Genomic DNA, 17953 nt, shown 5'->3' on the forward strand with positions numbered 1-17953 from the left:
TCCTGCTGTTTATTTTCAGACACAAGAGTGAGGGAGCCATAATTGCCAGACCTTAAAAGCGCTGGCCTTTTCTGAATCAAATAACATGTGACTTTGAAGAGAGCATTTAGTATTTAGTATTTAGTATTTATTTATTTATTGTCATTGTCAAGAACAATGAAATTGCGTTTGGGGCTTCCATATGTGGCGAGACGAGGATGGGGTATAAAGTAAACACTCTTTGCAGTTTTAAAAAGACAACGCCACCCTGGGAATTTCACCCAGAGAATACTGAAAGTAACACTAAATCACCAGAAAGGCACTTAGGTTCGCTATACTCAGTCCAGAGACGAGGTTCAATGATCAACAAATTCACAATTTATTAATAATTATTTAAAACACCATATAAAAGCACAATCATAAATATTCAAGTACAAATATGCTTAAAAGGGTATTCAGAGCTGAGGCTTACCAGTGGAGGGGCAGGGATGCCACACACAAACTAAAGAAAGAAAACACACCCAAAACACAAGTGCAACACACTATCACACACACACTCACACTAATAAACTAAACAAGGCAGGTGTGTACACTCAAGGGATCCCACCACCAAGGCACCCTAGTCTCCTCCACGTCGGCACTCCGCATCTGAATAAAAAGAAACAAAGAAAATTTTAATATATTACAACAAACTAATGTGTAACACCGGGGGATAACCCAACTGCAGGACCACACTGGTGATCTACAGCTAGAAAAAGGGCCTCCCACCAGTGGTGTAACAAAAATCCAAACTACAAATCAAAAAGCAATAAAACAACATACAATCTGAATAAAACTCTAAAATCTGGAGCAAACGGAATCGCCGTACTGCTCCAACTTGCCGTCCACACGACGATAAGTTAACAGTCAATCAATATGCACGCCAGCTGACTCCGATAACCGGCATGCATATGGCCGTTGTCCACGCCGACGTCCACTGTAAAAGCTGACAGCAGCAGGGAAAGAATTCTCACAACGGGAACAGACGGTAAAAGCACAGCAAGGCAAAACAGCAGCACTTCAGTTCACGTAACTTGGCGCAAAACTAAGGCCCACACTTCCTGCGAAACATAATAAATAATTACTATAAAAGAACAATAGAAGGCAGAGAGCGTAACAAAAGTTGATTACGTACCAAGTAAGCCGGGTCACAGAACGTAAGCAGAATAGCTCAGAGGAGGCTTCTATAGCTACGACCAGCCGCGATGGAGACTTTAGAGGAGTAACCCACAAACGATCTCCACCACACCGAGGAAGTCAGGTGACCAAAAAGGAGATCACAGGCAAGAAATGCAGAGACACTCAAATGGCCACTATTTATACTAGCGCCCCCTAATGGGCCAGGCTGAAAGTGGGTTGGACCGAGGGATAACATTCATCCTGCCACATTCTACCCCTCCTTCTTGCATCGTCGCCCCGACGATGAATTACAAAGACACCCAGATTAGTCCCAAGGCCTAAAAAATGCAGAGACAGCATGTACCCTAGGCTCAGAAATAGAGTTAGCAGCCCCTTGTGCCACCTCCCCTGTTGGTCTTGGGAGATGATGGATGTTTGAATGCTGGCCAGCTGTGGACCGGGTTGTTTTTCGCACCACCACATTTCTTGTATCAGAACTCGTAGAGAGAGCAGGAAGAGAGCTAGATGGAACTGGTGCTACACTCGGAGTAACTGTACCAGTGGCTGGAACATCGGAAGTTCGGTCTTCTGGTGGAAGCAACAACTCAGGGCTACTTGGAATCACTGCCACTGGGCTGTAAGATGGTGAAACATTTACTTGAGGAGCTCCTATGCTCAGGAATAACAGGTCACTGTCACATGATGAGTCATGTCCTGGTTCTGGGGAGGATATTTCTGGGCCATGTGAGCTACTGCTTGGAGCAGGCCCTTCTGATGGTGTAGCTGCCGTTACCACAGCCTTCAACAAGGTACGATGAACATGCTTCACACTGCTGGGATCATCTGCAGGTGCAATGGTATATACTGCCCCACCTCCTTTAGGTGCCTTCAGGATTCTATATACCACGGGTTTCCATCGATCTTGGATTTTACATCTCCCTCTTCCACTCAGATCGCGCAGGAACACCAACTGGCCGTCGTTCAATGGTGCCTCTTTCACCTTTTTGTCATGGTGCCTCTTTCTGCGGTCGGCAGCCAATTGCAATCGTTCCTTGGCTCCTTCGTGTACAACCTGTAGCCGGGCTTGATGCTCCTGAATCCACTCGTGCACATCTCCACTGATGGGGTCCGGTACTCTGCCCAACAGAAAGTCCACTGGCAACCTGGGTTCTTGCCCAAACATCAATAAGAATGGGGTTTCCCCAGTAGCCTGATGGGGAGTGGTATTATAACAGTAGAGTAACTGGGGCAAACATACATTCCAGTCTCTTTTTCTGGATACTGGCAGGGTCCGCAACAAATTGTGCAAAGTCCTATTAAAACGTTCACACTGACCATTTCCAGCCGGATGATAAGGAGTAGTGTGGGACTTCTCGATACCATAAAACCTGCAGAGCTGCTGGATCAGGGAGCTTTCAAAGTTACGACCCTGATCGGAATGGATACGCGCTGGTACACCAAACTTCGAAAACCACTCAGTCACGAGAACCTGGGCCACTGTAGCAGCACATTGGTCACGAGTGGGGACAGCCAATGTATACTTGCTGAAAACATCAGTCATCACCAAAACGTTCTCCAGCCCATTCCGGGAAGGTTCGAGCAAGGTGTAATCAATGGCCAAGATTTCATTTGGTCGAGAAGCCAACAAATGTCCCATGAAACTTTGAGCTGCTGGTTGGGTGTCTTTTGCAACTTGGCAACGTTCGCATCTCTGACACCAACGAGCTACCTCAGCAGACATACCGGGCCAGTAGCACCGTGAGCGGAGAAGCGCTAGGGTCCTTTCCACACCTTGATGGCCGTGCTCCTGATGAACATGAGTCAACACCTGCTCAATTAGTGCACTAGGCAGCAAAAGCTGAAGTACCACCTCGGCACCGTCAGGACGATGAACCTGACGATACAGAACTCCTTCCCTTTCAATCAGACGATCCCATTGTCGTAGCAGCACCAGAGCAAGTGGAGCAAGCTGCTGCCGCTCCTCAAAGCTGGGTCGCTGCTTCCGTCTCCAGAACACCAAGATCTCCTTTATCACTGGGTCGACCTGTTGGAGGGCATGAAGATCAGGAGTAGTGAGATGGGGCAAAACCGTAATGGCAGCTTGTGATACCTCAGCTGGTCCCAGCCGCAAGGCTTGTTGAAGAGGTCCAGGCAAGGCTGTACCAGGAACCATGGCTTTAATCTCCTGAGGATCAGGTGGATGCTGGCGAGATAAAGCGTCTGCGTTCTTATTACTCCTTCCTGACCTGTACTTTAAGTCGAAGTCGAACGAAGCGAGCTGAGCTGCCCAGCGCTGTTCAGTAGCCCCAAGTTTAGCAGAAGACAAGTGACTAAGAGGATTGTTGTCGGTGTAAACAATACACTTATGGCCCAACAAGTACTCTCTAAATTTCTCAGTCATGGCCCACTTAAGTGCCAAAAACTCCAGCTTCATTGAGCTATAATTTAGCATATTGCGCTCAGTGGGCCTCAAACCCCGACTGGCATAGGCTATTGGCCTCACCTTACCTCCCTGCTCCTGGGAAAGCACTGCCCCTAGGCCGGCATGGCTGGCATCCACTTCTAAAATAAAAGGCAAAGAGAAATCTGCATAAGCGAGCACTGGTGCTGTTGTCAGTTTAGTCTTTAATGCCTCAAAACTTTGAGCACACTCTGCAGTCCAGTTCTCCACGACACCATGCTCTGACCTCTTCTTTGATTTTCTGCCTCCCCACTCTGCCACCAGTCTATGCAGAGGTGCCGCCAACTTGGCAAAACCCTCCACAAAACGGCGATAATAGCTGGCAAACCCAAGGAAGGAGCGTAGTTCCGAAACAGTCTTAGGAGGCTGCCAGTTAGCCACCACTTCCACCTTGCTAGGGTCCGTGGAGACACCTTGATCGGAGATGACATGGCCTAGGTAGCGAACCTCCCGCTGGAAAAAGGCACATTTGGCAAGCTTGGCTTTTAAACCTTCCTGCTGAAGCCGACCTAGCACCACATCCAGCCGCTCAAGATGTTGCGATACTGTTGATGAAAAGATTACAATGTCATCAAGATAGAGAAGCAGAGACTGGCACTGTTGATCACCGAAAAGGCGTTGCATTAGTCTCTGGAAGGTGCTAGGGGCATTACAGAGCCCAAATGGCATTCGGTTCCATTCAAATAGGCCGAAAGGAGTACAGAAGGCAGTCTTGGGCCTATCCTCTTCCGTAACTGGGACCTGATTATAGCCACTTGCTAAATCCATGGTGGAAAACCAACGGGCACCAGTCAGCGCATCTAAGGATTCTTCAATGCGCGGCAGGGGGAATGCATCTTTCCTTGTCTTGTTGTTCAGTTGCCGATAATCAACACACATGCGCGGGCTGCCATCCTTCTTCTTAACGAGCACAATGGGAGAAGCATAGGGGCTGCTACTCTCTCTAATCACCTCGGCCCCTAACAACTGGTTAATATGCTCTTTCACAACCTCGTACTCTGAAGGGGGGATGCGCCTATAACGCTGCCGCACGGGGATATCGTCTAAGACTGGAATGTCATGGGAGATCAAGTTAGTGCAACCCAAATCAGTGTCATGAGCAGAAAAGACCGAGCTGTATTTCTTAAGGAGAGACCTCACCTGTCCCTGTTCCTCTACTGACAGTTTAGACAAATCAATCCCTTCCATCTGATCCTGCACAGTAGGAGTGGCGGTGTGAGATGCCATTGTGGCTACGTTAGGGGGTATTTCTGTCACACCAGCGGGCAAACTGACCACATGAACATCTTCCAGGGTCCCTATAACGGTCCTAGGGTAAAGCAAGACCGCCGTAGTCCCTACATTAACAACTGGTATGTATGCAGTACCTCTAACCACTCGAACCAATGCAGGGGACGCTAAAAGTCCAGCAGGCAAGTTAACATCAGTAGGTTCAAATAACACAGTGGCACCTGAATATTGCTCAGAACAGGTGGCGGCCACTACTTTCATTACACCACCCGGAATGCAACATGCTCGCTTACCCCTCACTCTCACATGGCCAGACAAATCCAGTGGGGCTCTTATACTAACGTCATGGCACTTTTGCAGCGCCTGCACAAGGGGTTTAGGGGCCTCTGTGACAAAGCCCAAACTAAACAATGCTTCACCGTGTTGCCCAAAAAGCTCGTGGTAACACTTCCGAATGACATTCATCCCCAATACACCCGGAACCGTGGAAGGTCCTGCACCTGGAGGATCTTTAACGACCAACACGCCACACTGTGGAAGAAACTTGTCACAGAGCTCTACACTTAGCTCGATATAGCCAAGGTAAGGAATGGACAACCCATTAGCCGCTTTAAGCTGCAACCAATGACAAGCTTGGAGACGCTCTTGACCCCAGGACTCAAAATGCTGGCGGAAAAAACTTTCAGTAATGGTAGAGACCATGGACCCCGTATCAACCAAACAAGGTACTTTTATACCGCCCATGTCCACATCTATATGAGGACAGGATGAAATTAATTTCGAGACTGCCTCTGGACCATTAGAAACAACCCTTGAGCCAATAGACACCCCACCCGAACTGTGGCTCGGCAATACGGAGGGTGCTAGTTTTCCGAAGCCGTATTTAAAGGAGAGTGCCTGCGATTATGCAGAGGGGCCTGCGAAGGAGGCCGGGAACGAGGAACGCGTTCCCCATCACACTCCCGAGCAAAATGTCCAGGTTGCTGACAACGACGGCATATAATGGAGTCGCCCCGTCCTGAGCGAGGCATTCGATGGGGGCCCTGCAATCGAGCAATGCTCTGAGTGAGCTGATTAAGTTGCTCCTGCTGGCGCTTTAACAATTCCTTCATCTCGCTCATCTCAGACAAATGGGTAGACTGAGCTATTCCTGAGGGACCGCTATGGACCCCATACTGAATGCCATAAACAGAAGGGACAGAACTGCTTCTATGCCTAACGCCACTAGGCAACCCTTCACGTTCCCACCTAATAGCTTCCCCTCTAATCTCCAGCAATGTCAGTGTTGGCTGCCTCCTTACTAGCTGCTTTAACTCCCGCCGCAAGGTACTATCTAAGACCTGTTCAACAAATTGATCTCTTAATAAAACGTCAGCATTGGGCATGCCATTGGGGGCACTCGATTTAACTTTTTCCATAAGACCCAAGAGAGCGAGGGAAAACTCTTGCAGTGTCTCACTTTCCTGCTGTTTTCTAGAGAAGAAAGCTTCCTGCAATGCTACATAGGAGTCTGAACAGCCATACAGTTCTTGCAATATAGTGATTATCTTAGCAGGATCAGTCCTCTCTGCACTAGAGCGATATTTGATCTCCTCACGTGCTTCCCCTTCTAGGTGGTCAAACAGGAAAAATGCTTTATCAGCCAAAGACAAATGACGTGCTCTAGCACAACCTTCTAATTCCTCCAACCATTCATTCAACCCTATACCTGATTTTCCTCTAAACATAGGGCATTTTCTGTCACGGGGCACAAAAACTAGTCTCTCTGCTACAGAGACACCAGCCGTTGGGGGGTTAACAGATGATGCAGTTGAAGTAGAAGGTGTAGCACTAGTACCTGACCCAACAGCCCTCTCCTGACGCAGCCTCTCATTGTCTGCTTTCAGCTGCGCGATCAAGTCCCTGAGTTCCTGTAACTCTTCCTCCATCTCTGTAACACAGCTGTGAAATCCCACACCAAAGTAGCTGCTGCTTTGCCTTTATTCTGTACAAAATAATATAAAAAAAACAATTTACGTTACACCAAAACAAAAAAAGAAGAACACACGTCTCTGTTTTAAAGAGTATATCCTGTCGACAACGCCAAGTTTGTGGCGAGACGAGGATGGGGTATAAAGTAAACACTCTTTGCAGTTTTAAAAAGACAACGCCACCCTGGGAATTTCACCCAGAGAATACTGAAAGTAACACTAAATCACCAGAAAGGCACTTAGGTTCGCTATACTCAGTCCAGAGACGAGGTTCAATGATCAACAAATTCACAATTTATTAATAATTATTTAAAACACCATATAAAAGCACAATCATAAATATTCAAGTACAAATATGCTTAAAAGGGTATTCAGAGCTGAGGCTTACCAGTGGAGGGGCAGGGATGCCACACACAAACTAAAGAAAGAAAACACACCCAAAACACAAGTGCAACACACTATCACACACACACTCACACTAATAAACTAAACAAGGCAGGTGTGTACACTCAAGGGATCCCACCACCAAGGCACCCTAGTCTCCTCCACGTCGGCACTCCGCATCTGAATAAAAAGAAACAAAGAAAATTTTAATATATTACAACAAACTAATGTGTAACACCGGGGGATAACCCAACTGCAGGACCACACTGGTGATCTACAGCTAGAAAAAGGGCCTCCCACCAGTGGTGTAACAAAAATCCAAACTACAAATCAAAAAGCAATAAAACAACATACAATCTGAATAAAACTCTAAAATCTGGAGCAAACGGAATCGCCGTACTGCTCCAACTTGCCGTCCACACGACGATAAGTTAACAGTCAATCAATATGCACGCCAGCTGACTCCGATAACCGGCATGCATATGGCCGTTGTCCACGCCGACGTCCACTGTAAAAGCTGACAGCAGCAGGGAAAGAATTCTCACAACGGGAACAGACGGTAAAAGCACAGCAAGGCAAAACAGCAGCACTTCAGTTCACGTAACTTGGCGCAAAACTAAGGCCCACACTTCCTGCGAAACATAATAAATAATTACTATAAAAGAACAATAGAAGGCAGAGAGCGTAACAAAAGTTGATTACGTACCAAGTAAGCCGGGTCACAGAACGTAAGCAGAATAGCTCAGAGGAGGCTTCTATAGCTACGACCAGCCGCGATGGAGACTTTAGAGGAGTAACCCACAAACGATCTCCACCACACCGAGGAAGTCAGGTGACCAAAAAGGAGATCACAGGCAAGAAATGCAGAGACACTCAAATGGCCACTATTTATACTAGCGCCCCCTAATGGGCCAGGCTGAAAGTGGGTTGGACCGAGGGATAACATTCATCCTGCCACACATACAACCCAAAAAAAAAAGAAGAAGAAAATAATAAATACCCCTTAAAACCCAAGTGTACATATTTAACCCAGTGTGACTCCAATGCAATAAGACAATCCTTAGCAATAATGTTCGTAGAAATTCAGACAAAGACCTGAGAAACATGACAAAATACAACAATGCAACCCATTCAATATTATTGTACTGTGAGATATGATATCAGATATGATAGTTATCTATTTAAGAAAGAGGGGGGGGGGGGGGGCAGGAGGGGGAAGAGAATAAAGATATGATGCACCAATGCAGACCAGTTCATTGCTATTAAGAAGTTGGATATGGTTATTGTCCGTGAGAGGGGGGCAGAGAGTTCAGGAGCCTCACAGCCTGTGGATACAGGCTGTTGGCCAGTCTGGATGTTCTGGCCTGTATAGACCTGTACCTTCTCCCTGAGGGCAGCAGATGGAAAAGGTGGCGCGCAGGGTGATGTTGGTCCCGCAGGATACTGTGCACCCTCCTCAGACAGCGAGTGGGGAAGATATTACTGATCTCTGGCAGACTTGTTCCAATAATTCTGCCAGCTTCTTTCACCACCCGCTGGAGTGCTTGCTGATCGGCCTTGGTGCAGCTGGGGAACCACACTAGAAATCCATACGTCAGAACGCTGCTGATGGCACAGTTGTAGAAGTTCAACATCAGAGATCTGGGAATGTGTGCGCTCCGCAGTCTCCTCAGGTAGTAGAGGCGCTGTTGGGCCTTCCGTACAACTGAGGTGATATGGTTGCCCCAGGACAGGTCCTCGGTCACAGTTACCCCCAAGAATTTAAAACTGCTCACCCTCTCCACCGCCTCACTGCCAATGAAGAGAGGCAGATGGTTGTTATGGCCCCTCTTCCGGAAATCTACAATGATCTCCTTGGTCTTTTTGGTGTTTAAGACCAAGTTATTGTCGTGGCACCATGACTCTAGTTGTTGCACCTCTGTCCTATAGTTTGTCTCATCGTTGTTGGATATAAGTCCGAGCACTGTAGTGTCATCTGCAAACTTAACAATGAGATTGGACGCGCAGGAGGAAATACAGTCATGGGTGAAGAGAGTGTATAGCAGAGGGCTCAGAACACACCCCTGAGGGGCACCGGTGTTGACCACAAGGGTGGAAGAGGTGTTCTTACCCACTCTGACACTCTGTCTACGGTTAGTGAGGAAGTCCACAATCCAGTTGCACAGAGAGGAGTTAAGTCCCAGTTGGTGGAGTTTGGGACGGAGTTTATATGGCCGGATGGTATTAAAAGCCGAGCTGTAGTCTACAAAGAGGAGCCGTGCATAGGTGTTCCTGTGTTCCAAGTGCTTCAGTAATGTGTGCAGCACTGTGGCGATCGCATCCTCGGTTGACCGGTTCTCCCTGTATGCAAACTGGTGCGAGTCCAGGGATGGTGGAAAAGCAGCTCTGATGTGTTTAATGACCAGTCTCTCCAGGCATTTGGCGGGAATGGGGGTGAGTGCCACAGGTCTGAAATCGTTCAGACATGTGACATTTGACTGTTTTGGGATGGGAACGATGGTTGCTGCTTTGAAACAGGATGGTACCAGTGAACAGGACAGCGAGGTGTTATATATAGAGGTGAAGACGTCCGCCAGGTCCGCAGCACAGTCTTTTAGCACCCGGCCCAGCACTCCATCCGGCCCGGCCGCCTTCCTGGTGTTAATGCTCCGGAACACACGCCTCAGCTCATGAGTGCTCAGGACCGGAGCAGGGTCGGTTGAGGGGAGAGGGGACAGGACAGGGTCGGTGTTCTCCCTGTCAAAACGGGCATAAAAGAGATTTAGATCCTCAGCCAGAGTAGAACTGTCGGCTGAGGGTGATGGTGTTCTTCTTTTGTAGTCCGTGATAGCCCTGATGCCCTCCCAGACCTGCCTTGGGTTTGTGTTGTTCTCAAACCTGGCCTCGATACGCCTCCTGTGCTGCTGCTTGGCAGTCTTGATGCCTCTTCTCAGGTTGGCCCTGGCAGCACTGTATGCCTCCTGGTCCCCGGATTTGAAAGCGTTGTTCCTTGTTCGAATAAGTTGTTGAACTCCGTGTGTCATCCAGGGTGGATTATTAGGGAACACACGGAATCGTTTCCAAGTTGTTACATTGTCCACACAGAAACAGATGTAGTCCAAGACAGTGGAGGTGTAACTGTCCAATGCGACACGATTGTCAGTGTCCTGCACCTTGAATACATCCCAGTCTGTGCAGTGGAAACAGTCCTGAAGCATCGGAATAGCATCCTGCGGCCATGTTCTCACGGTTTTGGTTGTAATCCCAGTGCTCTTGATCTTTTGTGTGTATATTGGGTGTAGCAGAAGGGAGAGATGGTCTGACAGACCCAGGTGGGGATAAGCCTGGGCTCTGTACGCATTCGCCATGTTGGTGTACACCTGGTCCAACGTTCTATCTCCTCTGGTAGCACACTTCACATTACGGTGGAAATTGTGAAGTACAGATTTCAGGTCCGCGTGATTAAAATCCCCAGCCGCAATAAAGACACTGTCCGGGTGTGCTACCAGGCTGTTATTGATGCTGCTGCTCAATTGTGCTAACGCTAGCTTAGCATTAGCATCTGGTGGAATGTAAACAGCGCAGATGTAAACGGCAGAAAATTCCCGAGGGAGATAGAATGGACGGCACTTTAACACCAACAGTTCTACCTCTGTACTGCACAGTTTTTCCGTTACAGTGACGTTCGTGCACCAAAGGTTGTTAATATAGATGCACAGCCCCCCGCCAGTCTTCTTACCCGAGTCCGCAGACCTGTCGGCTCGATAGGCGGTGCGGCCTGCTAGATCGATAGCCGCATCGGGAATGGCGCTGTCCAGCCAGGTTTCTTTAATCATTACAATGTTTTCATAGAAACTGAATTCAGTTTGTAAATGACTTTTACTTTTCTAAGTGGGTATCTTACACATCTGTAAAGGCCCAGATATGGTAATGACTGATGTTAGTTTTGTAACAGTACATACGGTGGCTGAAAAAGTATATTATATCTGGCCTTTCTTACTTCAGCAAGGCAATGCCAAAGTCCAGGTCTAAACTGGTCTGCTTGCAATCCAGACCAATTACCTACTGGAAATGTTTGGCACAGTATAAAACATCAAAAACCACAGCACAGGCATCTCACAGCGCTGTTCAGCTGCCAAAATTGTCCTTTAACTTCCTAGGACCTGGCATCCACATATGGGGACATCACATTTTGAGTTTTCTAGACCACAATACTACATTTTGCTCTTTCAAATGAGCCACATGCTCAAAGGGGCACAATTGTTGTTAAGGTGTGTTATGGTTCTGTCAGTTGTTAAGAAAGTCTGCGAAGACGTTTTGGTTTTAAAAGCATTCAGATGGTAGTTAAAGGTGGAGGTGATAGAAACATGTCAGCAACACTTTCAAAACATGCAAATAATTTTGCCTTTGTTCTGCGATATTATTAATTAAAAGGTGAGTTATTTATAATTATATAAATTATATAATTTAAATTGCGTTGCATATTTTAATTTAAAAAAGTAACTATATGGAATACGTTACAATTTTGCAGGATTTTAGGGACCAAGAATTTCTTCCTTCCTAACATTTGATAGTTGACTTTGTTTGTTGGCAAGAGCCAAAGTAGTTATTCTCAGTCTGAACAAACAATTGATATGAATGAAACATTACCATTCTGAGTTTCTGATTATTATTGTTTTTCAATTACATGCATTGTTTCTTGAAAGCTGTTCATTAAAAAACGAAACAATTTGCTATCTTTCTATTTCGTAGCTTTATACATAATTCTTTCTGTTTTGTTATTTCTTTTTTCCTTCTCATCTCTCATTTTTGTTTTCATGCAGCTCGCATTAACTTCTGTTTGGAATTTTTTTTTAAATTTCTTACCAATAAAGTGTAGGCTTCAGGCTAAAAGGATTGTGAAAGAAATCTTGTAAGCTTTGAGATATATTTGGAAGCCATTTGTCATTTACCCATGCACTCACTTAACCACGTGAAAAAAAACCTGTTCACTATCAGTAATGCGCACTTCAGAAAGCACTAATGATATCCTTGCCAGGAGGTGCACTCCCACATCAGTATGACCACCTGCGTGTGATTTTGCTGTGCAGTACATGTATGATACATATCCTTCATGTACTAGCGTGCATGTTTATCTGCTCCTCTTAGAGACTTCCTGCTGTTTATTTTCAGACACGAGAGTGAGGGAGCCATAATTGCCAGACCTTAAAAGCGCTGGCCTTTTCTGAATCAAATAACATGTAACTTTGAAGAGAGCATTTTCATGTCTTCAAAGGGAAGTCAGTGAGGGGGAGAGAGAGGCAAGGGGAGGATGGAGGAGGCGGGGGAAACAGAGAAAGGATAGATAAATATCCCTGACGTGCGCGTACATTTCGGTAGCTGCTACATCTCGACAGACACCTACTTAGATGGAGGACAGGATCTTTGCAGGTCAATGTGGAGGCCTTTTGACTGATTATTCCCAGAAGTCATTAAATTTGTTTTGTATTTAAATCATGAGGACACATCACTTGAGCCTTAAAAAGTTTGGGAATGCCCTCCCTCATTTCTAAGAAAGGTTTAAAGATGTTAAAATGCAAGCATGAGCAGGGCTTCTGGGAATTGATTTAACTTCCTTTTCTTCTATTTTTAAGATTCAGAATGCGTCTTACAAGTTGAGTTTTGGACATTTTCCTTACCTGCTCTGTTGTTATGGTACAATTCCCATATAACTCAAAAGCACTGGCGGCACGGAACACCGCCTTTGCCTCCGCGAACACATCGGACTACAAACACGCACATTACCAACTCCGGAAGACGATCAAAGCAGCCAAACGTGAGTACAGGGACAGGGTGGAACAACAGTTTGACAACCCTCGGAGTATGTGGCAGGGACTAAACACGATCACAGACTTTAGAGGGAAAACCAGCACACCGCAGACCACGGCCTCTCTGTGTGAGGATCTAAACGTATTCTACGCTAGATTCGACACAGCGAACACCATGAGACCGGACAGTGTGCGCACCGCGGATGACGTCAGTGCGCACACTGTGTCTGAGGAGGATGTGCGGAAGTGCTTCAGGAAGGTGAACGCACGCAAAGCTACTGGTCCGGACGGGATTCCCGGCCGCGTCCTCAGGTCATGCGCGGCTCAGCTGGCTGGAGTGTTCACGCACATCTTCAACCTTTCCCTCTCTCTGTCTGTAGTCCCAGCCTGCTTCAAAATGGCCACCATCGTCCCTGTACCCAAATCCTCCACCATCTCCTCATTGAACGACTGGCGACCTGTAGCCCTGACCCCCATCGTAAGCAAATGCTTCGAGAAGCTGGTCAGGGACTTCATCTGCTCTGCACTACCCGACTCACTGGACCCTCTACAGTTTGCATACCGCCACAACAGGTCCACTGATGATGCCATAGCCCTGACACTACACACTGCCCTGTCACACCTGGAGAAGAGAGACACGTATGTGAGGATGCTGTTTGTAGATTACAGCTCAGCATTCAATACCATCGTTCCCTCGAAGCTGGACAGGAAACTGCAGGATCTAGGACTGAGCAGCTCCCTCTGCAGCTGGATCCTTAGCTTCCTGTCTGACAGACGCCAGGTGGTCAGACTGGGCAGCATCACCTCATCCCCCGTCACACTGAACACTGGTGCTCCACAGGGGTGTGTACTGAGCCCTCTCCTGTACTCACTCTACACCTACGACTGCACAGCCACTAACAGCTCCAACATCATTGTGAAGTTTGCGGACGACACTACAGTGGTGGGTCTTATCACCAACGGTGATGAGACGGCTTACAGGGAGGAGGTCAGCGCCCTGACCCACTGGTGTCAAGACAACCATCTCACCCTCAACGTCGCAAAGATAAAGGAGTTGATAGTGGACTTCCGGAGGTGCAGAGAAGTACACACCCCCATCACCATCAACGGCGCTGCTGTGGAGAGAGTGAGCAGCTTCCGGTTCCTTGGCGTACACCTGGCTGAGGATCTTACGTGGTCAGTACACACAAACAAAACAGTGAAGAAGGCGCAGCAGCGCCTCTTCTTTCTCAGGAGACTGAAAAGATTCGGCATGAGCCCCCGCATCCTCAGGACCTTCTATCACTGTGCCATTGAGAGCATCCTCACTGGATGCATCACCACCTGGTATGGCAACAGCACCGCCTACAACTGCAAAGCTCTCCAGCGAGTAGTGCGGTGCTCTGAACGGATAATTGGAGGTGAGCTTCCCTCCCTCCAAGACATCTACAGGAAGCGCTGCCTGAGGAAAGCGGGGAGGATCATCAAGGACTCCAGTCACCCCAGCCATAAACTGTTCAGACTGCTTCCATCAGGAAGGAGGTTCTGCAGCATCCGGTCCCGTACCAGCAGACTGAGAGACAGCTTCTTCCACCAGGCCATCAGACTGCTGAACACGTCATAGACACCTCAGCTTCACTACTGGAACTTTAACATTATGCACTCCACACTGTATATAAATGCCACTTGTTTTGCACATATTCAACTCTGTATATTTTATATATTTTATTATTATTATTATTATTATTATTTTATTTTTTTACTATTTAATTTGTAAAAATGTGTACACACACACACACACACACACACACACACACACACACACACACACACACACGTAGGAAAATATTTAGTATACACATCCAGAAATGCATACACTATTATATATTGTACATATATTTATTAGTTTCAGGTTGGCCATTCTTGTATTTTGCTCGTTTGTGTTGTTGTGTTTGCACATCTCTGTTGCTTGTGGGGCTCGCACACAAGAATTTCACTCGCATGTGCTGTGCCAGTGTGCCTGCACATGTGATGTGACAATAAAAAGTGATTTGATTTGATTTGAGCAATGGCTTTGTTGGTCTTTTTTTATCCTATTGTTTTTCCTCTCTAAAGATTTTTGGTGGCAGCAACTGAATATTTTCTCTGTTATGCATCTCTGAGGGATTTTTTTGACTGACAGCACACTGTAGCAGGTTTTTCTCATGATCATTATTCTTTTCACTTTGTCTTTTACCGTGGCAGTTAAAACTCTGATCTGGCCCTTTCAGGTTTCTTCTTTTGTGCCATAAGAGGTTTTCTTTGTCTGCTTCAATTTTGTCTTCATTATCGACTGTTTGTCACACCCCTCTTATGGATGCTTAAGTCACATTCTGACATATTGCATAATATCCCAGTGAATAAAGTGAGGACCTGTTTGAGCTGCCTGTTTATTCTGTAATCATCTTAAAATTTCACCTGAGAAATGTAATTTACATTGAACAAGTTCAAGATTTGGAGCACACAGTAAAGCTAACATGATTCAGTCTTTAAAAAAAAAAAAAAAAAAAGAATAAGCCATGCTTCCCACTTCAACACTGCTTCTGAAGTTTAGCCTGATTAATAAGGAAACAACAAGAAGTTTTTCCAATTTCTTTTTCTAGCAGAGGCCTTTGTAGTCATTGCAGTAGTAATTACCAGTTTGCCTATCATTGTTCATCAAATTTCTTCTCTTACTGAGCTTTGGCAAATTTAATAGGTATAGTAAAACCATTTTTTATTGCTCTTGTGCAAGATTTGATTAGTATTTGATGCACCATATGCTGGGAGTTTGGTTTTGAAAGATGAGCTGATGGAATCCTTTATTGGTTGCAAATAAAACCAGTTTGGCCTGTCTATCATCCTTATATCAGTAAAATGAAAAGGAAGAGTCCACCTGGAGGGTTCAAGTCAAGTCAAGCAAACTAAATAAAGATTGTAAATAGGGCTGTGTGTGTACTTGCCTATCGGTGTCTAATGCAGTGATTGATAGGTATAGGTATACCACATTCAGGTAATATGACATCCATGTTTTTTTTCCCCCATGGACCCTGTCAATCACAGCCCTCGTGATTTTGGTGTGCTGTTCAGACACACACTAATTTCTGCAAACATTCAATCACAGCTTGAGAGCTGGCATGGCAGGTCAGCAGCTCACATCTCTGCTCATCCAAAGGGAGCTGGAGGACAACAGGGGAAAGGACAGCAAGCAACAAAGCAGGAAGTTGCTGGAGTTATGGTTGTGTCAGTGTACCTGTGAACCATATACAGAACCTCAGTGCTTGAAAACAAACAAACTATGTCTTACCCATGCTAAAAAGTAGAAAAATAAATGTGATGGACATACATGTAGAAAATATTGATCTAATATTGAAATAACCCATATTGTAAATACAGGGAGTGCAGAATTATTAGGCAAGTTGTATATTTGAGGAATAATGTTATTATTGAACAACAACCATGTTCTCAATGAACCCAAAAAACTCATTAATATCAAAGCTGAATGTTTGTGGAAGTAGTTTTTAGTTTGTTTTTAGTTTGAGCTATTTTAGGGGGATATCTGTGTGTGCAGGTGACTATTACTGTGCAGAATTATTAGGCAACTTAACAAAAAACAAATATATACCCATTTCAATGATTTATTTTTACCAGTGAAACCAATATAACATCTCCACATTCACAAATATACATTTCTGACATTCAAAAACAAAACAAAAACAAATCAGCGACCAATATAGCCACCTTTCTTTGCAAGGACACTCAAAAGCCTGCCATCCATGGATTCTGTCAGTGTTTTGATCTGTTCACCATCAACATTGCGTGCAGCAGCAACCACAGCCTCCCAGACACTGTTCAGAGAGGTGTACTGTTTTCCCTCCTTGTAAATCTCACATTTGATGATGGACCACAGGTTCTCAATGGGGTTCAGATCAGGTGAACAAGGAGGCCATGTCATTAGTTTTTCTTCTTTTATACCCTTTCTTGCCAGCCACGCTGTGGAGTACTTGGACGCGTGTGATGGAGCATTGTCCTGCATGGAAATCATGTTTTTCTTGAAGGATGCAGACTTCTTCCTGTACCACTGCTTGAAGAAGGTGTCTTCCAGAAACTGGCAGTAGGACTGGGAGTTGAGCTTGACTCCATCCTCAACCCGAAAAGGCCCCACAAGCTCATCTTTGATGATACCAGCCCAAACCAGTACTCCACCTCCACCTTGCTGGCGTCTGAGTCGGACTGGAGCTCTCTGCCCTTTACCAATCCAGCCACGGGCCCATCCACCTGGCCCATCAAGACTCACTCTCATTTCATCAGTCCATAAAACCTTAGAAAAACCAGTCTTGAGATATTTCTTGGCCCAGTCTTGACGTTTCAGCTTGTGTGTCTTGTTCAGTGGTGGTCGTCTTTCAGCCTTTCTTACCTTGGCCATGTCTCTGAGTATTGCACACCTTGTGCTTTTGGGCACTCCAGTGATGTTGCAGCTCTGAAATATGGCCAAACTGGTGGCAAGTGGCATCTTGGCAGCTGCACGCTTGACTTTTCTCAGTTCATGGGCAGTTATTTTGCGCCTTGGTTTTTCCACACGCTTCTTGCGACCCTGTTGACTATTTTGAATGAAACGCTTGATTGTTCGATGATCACGCTTCAGAAGCTTTGCAATTTTGAGACTGCTGCATCCCTCTGCAAGATATCTCACTATTTTTGACTTTTCTGAGCCTGTCAAGTCCTTCTTTCGACCCATTTTGCCAAAGGAAAGGACGTTGCCTAATAATTCTGCACACCTGATATAGGGTGTTGATGTCATTAGACCACACCCCTTCTCATTACAGAGATGCACATCACCTAATATGCTTAATTGGTAGTAGGCTTTCGAGCCTATACAGCTTGGAGTAAGACAACATGCATGAAGAGGATGATGTGGACAAAATACTCATTTGCCTAATAATTTTGCACTCCCTGTACTTTAGTTGCTCAATATTACATGGATGTCT

General features: G+C 45.9%; 1 long non-coding RNA gene across 1 annotated transcript; it reads right to left on the minus strand.

Annotated features, from left to right (window-relative positions):
- Positions 1-438: 438 nt before the first annotated feature.
- On the minus strand, positions 439-7410 carry LOC146639130 (uncharacterized). Its single transcript, XR_014906531.1, has 3 exons — positions 7276-7410; positions 6666-6812; positions 439-627 (listed from the first exon to the last, which is right to left on the minus strand). It is a non-coding gene; the product is annotated as an uncharacterized LOC146639130 (long non-coding RNA).
- Between the last annotated feature and the right edge of the window lie 10543 nt (positions 7411-17953).

Source organism: Diplotaxodon limnothrissa, linkage group LG2, assembly GCF_057381915.1.
Source record: "Diplotaxodon limnothrissa isolate DT_005_m linkage group LG2, D_limnothrissa_male_GT1.1, whole genome shotgun sequence".
NCBI classification, from domain to species: Eukaryota; Metazoa; Chordata; class Actinopteri; order Cichliformes; family Cichlidae; genus Diplotaxodon; species Diplotaxodon limnothrissa.